The sequence below is a fragment of the Mus musculus genome, chromosome 5 (assembly GCF_000001635.26).
Source record: "Mus musculus strain C57BL/6J chromosome 5, GRCm38.p6 C57BL/6J".
Classification (NCBI taxonomy): Eukaryota; Metazoa; Chordata; class Mammalia; order Rodentia; family Muridae; genus Mus; species Mus musculus.
Genome location: NC_000071.6, coordinates 63553519 through 63565955, shown reverse-complemented (window position 1 = coordinate 63565955; position 12437 = coordinate 63553519). Strand labels below are relative to the sequence as shown.

Sequence of the window (12437 nt, the reverse complement as noted above, 5' to 3'; positions counted from 1 at the left end):
CTGACTTCTTTCACTGTCTTTCTTACAATACTAGAGGTAATTCTGAATGTTACTGAATAGGTAACATTCTTATTGAATTCCAAGCCCAGGGTTGACTCAAGGACTGCCCAGGACATTGGAACACTAGTATAGGCTAATCTAACTTAGCTATATGTCAAAATCAATCCTTAGAGGCATTTATAATAAAACAATATTGAAGAAAAGCACACAGATCCGTTCACCGACTAATGCAAGAACAAGTTTGGAGCATTCGTGCTATGGGATGGCAAGGCTCCAGGAGACTTAGTTTCCTGAAACTTTTTGCCTCAGGACTGTGTCCAAGCTTTTGGACCTGCCATGCAGTTTTTACTGGAGTGGGTGTAGCATGAATTAACTGATAAGAGAGATCTATCTAGAAACTTGATAAGAGGCAGCTGGTATGCACAGGATTGAGCTGAAGCCCTTGGGGTTGTGATTCTGGGACAGCTGTCCTGTCTCTGCTTTTACGTGCATTTGTTGCAAGACATACCTACTCCTGATTCAATAACATTACCAGTGAGTAACATTTCTATCATGACTATGTCATGAAGTTGGTACAGTAGCTTTCTTGTTTCTTCTCTGAGAGAAGAGAAAAATGAAGCACAGAGAGATAAACTTGTGGTGTTTGAATGGATGGAAATCCACTGTAGCAACTCAGTGGACTTCGAGCTCATTAAGCATAGTTCCCCACAGAGCAGAGACTCTACTGAAGCCTCTTTCCTTATACATGCAAGACTCCCAAATTCTAAATGGTGGTACTCTTAATGAATACCTCCTTTGCTTCCTCTCTTGTGTTTTTAGGACATGGAACATTCTTCTTTCATAATCTATATTGGTTCAAACTGACTTAAATTGATCTCAGTTTGTCTTATACAACTAAAGTTCTGTGAAGGGACCATACTTTGGGTTCTTCAGTGGCATTATTAAGAATCTTATTATTTTTAACTCTTTAATTGCATGTGGTCAGTTGAGGGAAGTTGTGCACATGTTGGTGTGCTTCTTGACTTGAGAAGACACGGGAAAGGACAAAGAGGCAATGTGCTGGGTCTGTATCCTAGACAGATATGCACAGAACAGTGATCATCCTGTAAACATCATTTATGCATTGCACAGACCTGTAGGCAAGACATTTGGCAAATCAAGCATTAATTTTTTTAATCATTGTTATTGTAACCAGAATTGAGAAAGACAAAGGGCATTGAAAACAGGTAGGTGTCTAGCATTGTTTGCATTTTTTCTTGACAATAGCATACACCAATCATCTATACCCATTTATCTCTCATGGTAGACTAAATCCGTGATATATTGCTTTACATGCTGGGAGCAGAGCTGTGTTTGGCATATTGTAGAAACAACAGTGAGTCCAGAATGAATGACAGTTGTTTAGGACTTCTGGCTGGCCTTTGATGTTCTCTAGATTTTGCTGTGTATCTCTTCATACTGTATTGAATGCCCTTTCAGGGATTAACAAAAGATATACAACACCTGAGAAAAAACTTCTGCAGTCACTGAATGAAAAATGCCAGATGAACAACTTGAACATCACTCCAGAATGAAAGCACTCCACAACGCTCCTTTAGAAAGGATCACAAATGAGACAATAGTCTTCTAGCAGGAATAACTAGAGATGGGAGCAGGGAGCACTGAAGAGAACCAGGCAGCTACTGTGATACTGCAGTATAAGATGCTTCACTGTTTCCTGGTTTCCTGGGGGGAATATCTGTTAAGATTTCATCGGGGACAATAGATCTCTTATTCGTAATCTTTTAGGCTGAAATATTCATCTATTGATTTGTTGGACAAAAAGATCACTTGAAGAGGAAAACTGAAAACTGTATATGGTGACAAAATGTCTGTAGAAGTCAGCTTTTAGCCAAGCAGTTTCTGGGGTGGTGAGAAAACAGTGCAGGTCTGAGACTTATCAGGGGTATTTCTACATGCTCCTGGTATTCTTTGAGGAGAAAAGTGACTTCTATTGAGACTGAATTAGAAAAACTCCAGGTCCTTCACGGTCCCTGACTCGTAGCTCTAGCATCTTCTACAAGGTCGACGGTAACTTCTCTCTGGAACTCTCCCGACTTCACAAGGATGTAGATGAATCTTAGGCAAGTGTTCTCTACATCATGTATTTCATGAGAAAGGTAAGTCAGTTTTCGTGGCCATCTCATAAATTTAGCAATGCTCATAAACATTGTGTAGGGAGACATAACAACATTAAGGTCATAAAAAATTTATCAGAAACACTTGCTCTCACTTAATTGTAATAATTAAGAAACTCTTTGCCAATAGTTTGCTTCCTATAATGGTTAGGCTTACATTTCCCTTTGGAGTCCCAGACCCTACCAGACAAGATCTCCCTTCCAAAAGAACACCTGAGACAGAGTTTCAGTGTTGTTATTGAGTCCCAGTGGCCTAAGCCCCTGTTTGTGTATGCATCTTCACTTGTTGTCTGCTGGATAGCTTGTGATTCCCCCACATGACCTCTGTTCTGCTCTGGGGATTGATTGGTTTCTATGAACAAAATCAATCCTATCCTTTGATGGTCACTGTGCTGATGATGGTTATAGGTGAGTGACACTTGGGTGAGCAGACAAAGGAGCTGGGGTGTTTGTTCTCAGTCCATCTCTCGGTAGCTGCCAGGCATTTATTTGTTCTTTACGACAGCCTCATGTTTTCCACAGTCTGCTGACTCCTGTCCATCTTTCTTTTGCTTTTTAGGTTTCAGACAGAGCTGTCAATCACGACATCAGGTGAGTTCAGGGTTAAAGGGCTAACTTTTGTCATTCTCCTTCAGCTAAAAAAGTCTAAAGAACATTCGCATTCTGTCTTTTCAGTGATCCCTTTGACGTGGGTCAGTGAATTCTTAGCAAGATAATAACTTATAAGTGTTATTAGATTCCTGATTCCAGTGTGTGTCTTTGGCTCTTTTCCTTGGCTTATTTTGGTCTATCTTCTCATAGAAGGTATAGAAGAAAAAACTTAAGTTCCTAAGTATCTTACCTCATATCCTAACTGCTCCTGTTCTGGGATTAGCCTGTCAACCAGCTATCTCTTCTTTCCCCTTTCCTATTTCTTTTCTACTCTCTCCCTCTCCCTCTCCCTCTCCCTCTCTCTCTCTCTACTCTCTGTCTCTCCCTCTATTACCTCCTCTCTCCTTCCTCCCCTCCCCTCCCCTCCACTCCCGTCCCCTCCCCTCTCCTTTCCTCTCCTCTCTTCAGTCCAACATCATGGATGCATATGAGAAGTACTATTTTAACTGAAATAAGTCAGATCAGAAATTTTGATGGTTGATAGTCATTATTTATAACTTCACTTTTAACCAAACAATATCTTACCGTAACTCTTCTTTAAAATTTATTAAGTAAGTTAACTAAATATATAAACTGTAGGGAAAATTTGATGTTTCATGCATGTATTTTAATTGTAAGACATGTATTTGACTAATAGGAAAGAAACATATTTCACAAAGGATGAGATGCTCTGAGGGCAGAAACTTATCAACATGGATATAAGAATCACTGTATTAGGTTCTTTTCTCAAAGCTCTTTCCAAGTATCTGATAAAAGGCCATCTATGTGGGAGAGATTTATTTGGGTTCATAGTTTGAGAGGATAGAGTCTATTATGGTGCGAAAGCATGCTTGGGTGGTTTGAGATGCATCATCTTTGTGTCTACAATCTGGAAGTACAGAGAGACAAATGCTTTTTTGCAACTCAATTTCTCTTTCCCTCCTTTATATTCACTCAGGAACCATGGCTGTGGGATGTCTCTTTCATCTTTGATTTCCCACCCTCTGGAAACATCCTCTAAACAGACCCAGAGATGTATCTTCTGAGTTATTCCAAAGTTTGTTATTTGACAATGAAGATTAACAACACATTTTGCTGCTGTTGAAATGGTGAACTGACTAAAGAAAAGTATACATGAAAGAAAAATAAAACTCAGTCCATGCCCATCAGAGTACACTCAAATTTATGTTAGATTCCAGAGTGAATGAATTTCTAAACTGCGTTCAAGCAAATGTTCTTTTTATTGATTTTTAGGAAACAGTCAGTAGGTGGATTGATTCACCTGATAGTTCCTTGGCTTCTCAAGGAGAGAAGGAAATAAAACTAAAACACTAAGCTACTATCTATCTATGCCTTGCTGATCAGAGATTAGGAAGTTCAGTAACTAGATAAAAAGAAAGGTTTTATTGTGCTATGTACTGAATCCTATAAATTATCGTAAGGTGCAGGGTGGTCAGGGTTTGCCTTCAGTCATCAGTGTCTGCACTGAGTTTTGACCAATGTTTTAGATGAACACCTTTTCTGTAACTGAAGGTAAAGGTAGTAGATGAGAGAAAAGAAACTGGATGGGGAAAACACCTGCACTCTCTCCCTATTTCTAATATTTTTCTAAAGCATTTCACATAGACATCTTGATATTGAGATACACAGGAAATAATTTAGTAGTTTGATCTACTTAAATTCTAGGTTTCTCATTTATGAGTTGTAGTCTTTTAAGATAACTGTTAACTTATGTGCCTCATTATTAAAAAATGAGATAACTGAATGGCTTTTTGCAAAGTTATGGCATTTCTAAATTTTTAAATATAAAGCATCCTGGCACTAGAGGATGAACATCAACTTCTATGATCATTTAGTAAGAAATTTTTGTATTTGGAAAAATTGGCTTAAAATATGCAAATGGTTGGAAAATACAAAATGCCTGATACATAGTGATGTTGTATATTGTATAGTAATATTTTAGCTTGTATATCTTCACTTGTGTTTAGAGCAGGCAGTAGTGTAAAAATTTCTTGCTATTATTTATTGGTTGACTTTAACAGAAAAGATTTAACTTCTTGAAAGCTGAAAGTTCTTATCTGTCATACAGAGGTAATGTTTTGTGACAATTTAGTGAGCTATCAAGTGTCAAGTATGCAGCACACAGGAGGCATTCCAAATATCGCAGCTATTGTTTCATTAAGGAGCCCTGGAAAGCAGGTTCCCAGATGAACATTTTCATAGAGGAGTTTGGGGGATGATCTTGGGAACTCATCCATAAGGAAAGGAGGTAGTCACACCCAGGCAGAGAGAAGGATTCAATGTGTGCGTTTGAGGGGAGCCCACAGAGAGCTTCGGCAATGCGATGGACTGAATTGAAGCCAGGAGTCCTCTTGCTCCTACAGCAAATAGGGGCAATCTTGAGTGAGGTGATTCCTCTGCTAGGGGTAATCCCCGAAGACAGTCACCTCTGACATAAGTCAGCTATGATCTTTTCTTGTCTCTGTGACAACAAACGAGTGTCAGTCCTGGTGGATTGTAAACTGGGCAGCATAACACAGCACCCACCCTGGTATTACTTAGATGCGCTATTTGCTCTGCTGAGAAAGCTTATGCTTTCTTGGATCAGCACCACTAGGATTCCAGAAGTCTCTTTTGCTCGGGAAACTTATAAGAAGGTTTGAATAATAAGCTTTAGTTCTTCCTCTGCCCCTGAGGCTCAAGGTCAGGGCTCTCATCCTTTTATGCTTCTTCTGCCTTACATTCTAGGTTCACACACATCTCCAGGCCATGCGTACCTCTGATCATGGATACTGTTCTTATGTCCATGACTACTGGTGCACACAGTGTGTTCTGTTCTGCCCTCATGCTGTTCTTGCTGTTCAGATCTAACGATGCTAACTAAATGACTCCTTTCCTGGCCTGCAGATCTCCAGGCATGGAACACTTGAAGAACCAGGTAGAAAGCATAGCTCAAACCTTCACTGCAATTTCATTAATTTTTCTAATAGAAGAATTTACTCCAGAGACTAGAATGTTTGGCCTGTAGAGCTTAAAGTGGAAATAGAAAATACATAATTTTTGGAAATCCAGATACTCCGTACATGTAGAAGCTAATGATGATGTTGAACTGAATCACAGATTTTCTAAAATGTTTAATGAAATCACTTTTTGGCTTCCTGGTTCATGTACTCTAATATAGGATACTTGGTAACTAATAAAAAACAGAAGTCAAATGTAGTTTATCTAAAGTGCCCAGGGCATGGCCTTCTACCCTTGAAATGCATCATCCCAAGAGACTGTACCAGAGACCTTCAAATGGCCATTGCATTGATTATTAGGTAGCTGCTCCTATTGGGCATAATGGTTTTATCATTGGAATTGATGATATTTCCAAGTTTTTGATCTTATGATATTTCCCAGTAGGAATATTGAGGACACATTCAAACCACAAGAGTGAGTAAAGCATTCTTACTACTTATAAAATAGTTCTGATGAAGTCTCTATTGACTCCACAGCTGTGCATGTGTTCTTGAATGTACAAAGTTAGTATCACAAATCAAGAGTCTTTTTTTGAGACTCATTTTATACCTGGCTTTGCATTCCTCTGATTTCATTGATGTTATAATTATTTTATGGTTGCAACTGATGTTATTTCCAAGTTTTTTGGATCTTATGATATTTCCCAATAGGTAAACTAAGTACCATGGCTTATGAGAGGAAAAGGCTGAAAGTGTAGAGAGCTCTTTTATCAAGCCCTTACTATTTGCCACACATGGCTGAAACTGCTTTTATAATTACCAAAGTTCATTCTCATCACAGCTCTGAGGCATTGGTATTAGTAGTCTCATTTTGACAGAATAAGTTTGTCCTGAAAGCAGCTTTCAAATTACTTGAACTATAATAGACATGTGTGAAAATTTATTTTTAATGTCTGTCAAACACTGAGATGACATTCAGCAAATGGAGGTAAAATATTTTCAACAAAGTCATTATTCTGCTAATATATCATAGTCCGTTTGGGCGGGTGAAGGAAAACATCACTGACAAAGTGGCATCTAAGCAATAGAAATTTATTTTCCAGAGTCCTGTAGGCTGAATAGTCAAAGACCAAAACAACCTGGAGAATTGACCTGCTGAGAGCTATTAGTAAATGGCTTTAAAGATGGACATTTTTTTCTTTTTACTGCATCCATTATTGAAAGGAGAATGAACCCTTTGTGGTCTGTTATGGAAGGACACCAATTTCACTTATGTGAGTTCTTTGCTTCTGTCTTTGTTACCTGGCAAAGAATTAGTATTTCCACACAAGAATTTTGTCGGACAAAATTTTCAGAGCTTAGCAACAGAGGATACTGCAGGTCAAGCACCTGCAAGATGACACATGTCAGGTGACACAGATATTGGGTGTAAAGCCAGGATTTGAACCCAGCTTCAACTCTAAAGGTACTGTTAGTTTCTGTGTTGGATTCAGTTTTATGGTAAAGAAAATGGAAGTCTAGAAAGATGATTTCATGAGCCCCCACTTTATAAAGAGGATAGTTACAGTGTTTTAGTGTTAGTTTAGTATTCAGAGATTTAAACCACCAACCTAATATATGTTTCTTTCATTAAATACAAATAAATTTTTATTTCTATTAACACTGCACAATCTGGAAGAGAAGTTACTTAATACAAGTGTTGAATAAAATAAAAGGAACTTAGACTCCATTAAGAAGCTTTTCTCTGCTCATATGTAGCAGATGTGCAGTTCAGCCTTCATGTGGGCCCCGGACAGCTGGAATAGGGCTATCTTAAAAGCTGTTGCCTGTATGTAGGATATGTTCTACTAGCTGGGCTGCCTTGTCTTGCCGGAGTGTGAAATGAAATGAGTAGCCTAGCAGAGACTTGAAGTGTCAGGGTTACCCAGGGAGTGCCCCACCCACTTAGAGAAGAACGGAGGTTATGGAAGGATTGTGGGAGGGGGTGACCGGGAGAGGGGCAGTGAGCAGGATATAAAGTGTATAAGTAAAAAGAAATTAAATTAAATTAAAAACAACAAAAAAGAAGAAGCGTTGAGACCAAACCAAACAGTATGAAAGCAAAGATCATCATTTTGAACTGGGTTAGTGGAGGCTGGTGTTATAAATGTAACCGAGTTCGTGGAGAACAAGTGAAGTACAGATTCCGAAGCTTCAGCTCTGTATTCTTTTTAGAAGTTCTCTGGATGCCGCCAATAACTTTATATCTGCTTTATAAAAATGATTTAATAAACGTGAAGTCAGGGTTATCGATACCTCTTTTTTTTTTTTTTTTTTTTTTTTTTTTTTTTTTTTTTTAGATCAGTAGTGCTTGATTTTGCCCTGGGTGTCTAGGTTACCTAGTCTCTGGTCCTTGGTTACCCAAACAGTGTGGAGTATGGATTCCTTTTCATGGAGTGGGCTTTAAGTCACATCAAACGTTGATGGGCTATTTCCCAAAGTTTTGTGCCTCCATTTTCTCAGCATATTTTGCATGCCTGAAAAATTATAGGGCAAAGGTTTTGTGGCTGGGTTGACATCACATTGCTCTCTAGGTAGTCTGCAGCGTTCCTTCTCCTCACCAAAGAGACTAGAGTGTGGGGGTAAAGGCTCCATGTAGGGATCAGATCGTCGTCTCCATGTTCAATGAGTTAAGCGGGCCCTCAGCAATGGGTCTTGCTGTCAATCTTCAGGAGAGTCACCCTGTATCTTAGCAATAGATTGTATTGTTTGGGGGATTTTCATGGGATCCCCTTGGCCAACAACTTAATTGAATACAACCCAGTTTCACCACTGGAAGCCTTGTCTGGTGACAAGAGATGACTAGTTGAGACTCCATATCTTCCTAGGTTTCCACACCATCATCCAAATGTTCCCAATTCCAGCCATCTCTCCTCATACTCTTTTCCTCTACCCTATCGTCTCCTATGTCCTCCACATACCCACCCTCAGTATACCCTAAAAATCTACTATATTTCTCCCTCCAAGGAAGATTCATGCATTCCCCAATTCCCCTCCTGTTCCCCTCTCTGGTAGCACCAAGCACAAAGTATCAATAACACTTATTTAATGGCTAGTAACTACTTATAAGCAAATACATGCCATATTTATCTTTCTGGGTCTGGCTTATCTCATCCTGGATGATTTTCTTGGTCTACCCATTTGCCTGTATATTTTATGATGTCATTTTATTTAACAGTTGAGCTTTTCATTTTTAAATAAATGTATCACATTACGTTTATCCATTCTCCTGTTGAGGGGCATCTAGGATGTTTCCAGTCTCTGGCTGTCATGAATAAAGCCTCAATGAACATGGCTGAGAAATAGTTCTTGTGGTAAGAAGGAGCATCCTGTGGGTATACACCCAAGAGTAGTATAGCTGGATCTTGTAGGAGATCAATTCTCAACTCTCTGAAAAACTGCCATATTGATTTCAATAGTAACTGTGCAAATTTGCATTCCCAGCAGCAATGGAGGAGTGCTCCTCTTGTTTCACATCTTGGCCAACATGAGCTATTACTTGTTATTGAACTGAGTCACTTTGACAGGAATCTCAAAATAGGTTTACTTTGCAATCTCCTGATAGCTAAAGATGTTGAACGTTGAACATTTCTTCAAGCATTTCTCTGCCACTTGAGTTTCCTATATTGAGAAATTTCTGTTTATATCTGTCCCTGTTTTAATTTGGCTTCTTGATATCTAGTTTCTTGATATATATATATATATACACTTTACATCCCAATATCAGCACATCTCTCCCGCTAGTACTACCTCAAGCAGAACCTTCCCCCAATTTCTCCCTTCCCTTATTCTTTAAGAAGGGAAAACCCCCTCTAGGTAACAATGCTCACTACTCCCCTTCCCCAACCCAAACATCAGGTCCATGCAGGAATAGGCACATCTTTTCCCACTGAGGCCACACAAGGCAGTCTATTTAAGAGAATGGGATCTGCAGTAGGCAGGCAACAGATTCAGGGACTGCTCCTACTGTTGGGGACCAAGCTACACATTGCCACATATGTTCAGGAGCCTAGATCCTACCTGTGTTCACTCTTTGGTTGGTGATTCAGTCTCTGGAGCTATCAAGGGTCCAAGTTAGTTGACTCTGTTGGACTTCCTATGAACCTTCAATTCTTCCCACAACTCTTGCATAAGACTCTCCAATCTCCATCTACTGTTTGAATGTGGGTATCCGAATCTCTTTCTGTTATGCTAGGTTCCTATCTGCAAACATAACAGTATCATTAACAGTGTCAGGGATTGGTTCTTTCCCATGGGATCGGTCTCAATTTGAGGCAGTCATTGACTGGCTATTCTCTCAGATTCTGCTCTGTCTTTGTCCCTGTATCTAGGACACAGTTTGGGGGGAAGGTTTTGTGGGTAGGTTGCTGTCCTTATCCCTCTACAGAGAGTCCTGCTTAGCCACAGGAAGTGGTCACTACAGGATCTACATCCCCCATTGCTGAGTTTCAGCTAGAGTTGGTCTCATATGCCCTCTGGGGCCTCCCCCCATCCCAGATCTCTGTCAAGTCCTAGAGATTGCCCCACCTACCCATCACTGCTCATTTCCCTTCTCTCTTTCTTGTTTTCCCTACATCTAATTCTACCCCATTCCTACCCAATTTTCCTTCCCACCTCCCTCCCACCCAGATCCCTTTTTCCATTGACCTCCAATATCTGTTTTGTTTCCCTTTCTGAGAAAGATTCAAACATCCTCCCTCAGGCCCTTCTTATTATTTGGCTTCTTTGGGTTTGTTGATTATGATGTAGTTATCCTGTACTTTATGGCTAATATCCACTTATCATTGAGTACATACATTTTGTGTCTGAGTTATCTCACTCAGGATATTTTCTAGTTCCATTCTTTTGCCTGTGAAATTCACGATGTCCTTGTTTTTAATGGTTGATTAGTATTCTATTATGTAAATGAACAACATTTTCTTTATCCATTTTTCACTTGAGGGACATCTAGGTTGTTTCCAGTTTACAGCTTTTATGAATAAAGATGCTATGAATATAATTGAGCAAGTAACATTGTGCATTGTGGGATGGTAGAGCATCTTTTGGATATGTGCTCAGAATTGGTATAGCTGGGTCATCAGTACAGCTATTCCTAGTTTTGTGAGAAACTGCTGAATTGATTTCTAGAGTGGTTGTACAAGTTCTCATTCCCACTAGAATTGGAGGAGTGTTCTCATTGCTCAACATCCTCACCAGCATATGCTGTATCTTGAGATTTTGATTTTAGCCATTCTGATGGGTGTAAGGTGGAATCTCAGAGTTGTTTTGATTTGCATTTCCCTGATGACTAAGGAAATTGAACATTTCTTTAAGTGTTTCTTGGCCATTAGAGATTTCTCTGTTGAGAATGCTATGTTTAGCCCTGTAACCTATTTTTAAATTGTGTTATTTGGGTTGTTGGTGTCTAACTTCTTGAGTTCTTTATAAATTTTGGATATTAGCCCTCTGTCAGATGTAGGGCTGATGAAGATGGATCTGAGTTCTATGTGCAGACCTCCAGTTTTACCAGTACATCCAATTTTTTTTTAGAAGATGCTGTCATTTTTCCTCCATTGTGAATTTCTGACTTCTTATTAAAAAATTAAGTGCTCATCTCTCTCTCTCTCTCTCTCTCTCTCTCTCTCTCTCTCTCTCTCTCTCTCTCTCTCTGTGTGTGTGTGTGTGTGTCTGTGTGTGTCTGTGTGACTGTGTGAGTGTGGTTTATTTTTGATTCTTCAATTCAATCCCATTGACCAAACCATATGTTTTTATGCCAGTGTCTTGTAACCCACAAGTATATTATTAGTATAGCATTGCAGTACGCTTTTAAATTGGGAATGGTGAGGTTTCCAGCAGTTATTCTACTGTTCAGGACAGTTTTCCCTATCCTAGATTTTCTGTTCTTCCATATGAAGTTGAGAATTGTCCTTTCAACATATCTAAAAATCATGTTGGAATTTTGATGGAGATTCCATTGAATCTGTAGATTGCTTTTGAAACAATAGACTTTTTTTTCTATGTTAATCCAGCTGATTCATGAGCAAGGGAGATCTGATATCTTCTTCAAAGTCCTGAAGTTTTTAATCATAGAAGTATTTCACTGGTTATTATAATGTATAATTTACATTATTTGAGGCTCCTGGGGGCATGAAACATTTCTTTTTTTTCAAATTTTTTATTAGATATTTTCTTTATATACATTTCAAATGCTATCTTGAAAGTTCCCTATACCCTCCCCCCACCCTGCTCCTTTACCCACCCACTCCCGTTTCTTGGCCCTGACATGTACTGGCGTATATAAAGTTTGCATTACCAAGGGGCCTCTCTTCCCAGTGATGGCCGACTAGACCATCTTCTGCTACATATGCAGCTAGAGATACAAGCTCTTGAGGTACTGGTAAGTTCATATTGTTGTTCCACCTATAGGGATGCAGACCCTTTCAGCTCCTTGGGTGCTTTCTCTAGCTTCTCCATTGGGGGCCCTGTGTTCCATCTTATAGATGAATGTGAGCATCCACATCTGTATTTGCCAGGTGTTGGCATAGCCTCATATGAGACAGCTAAATCTTTCTAGCATATGCAATAGTGTCTGGGTTTGGTGGCTAATTATGGGATGGCACCAAACATTTCTAATCTACATTCTTTTTGTGAA

General features: G+C 39.3%; 1 long non-coding RNA gene across 2 annotated transcripts in view; it reads left to right on the top strand.

The window, feature by feature from the left end:
* Positions 1–3978, top strand: part of Gm30837 — a 62247-nt gene extending 58269 nt beyond the window's left edge. For both annotated transcript variants that reach the window (XR_376966.2, XR_376965.2), the window contains 2 exons: positions 2737–2768; positions 3766–3978. This is a non-coding gene — a long non-coding RNA (predicted gene, 30837). The remainder of the gene's footprint in view (positions 1–2736; positions 2769–3765) is intronic.
* The last annotated feature ends 8459 nt before the right edge of the window (positions 3979–12437 follow it).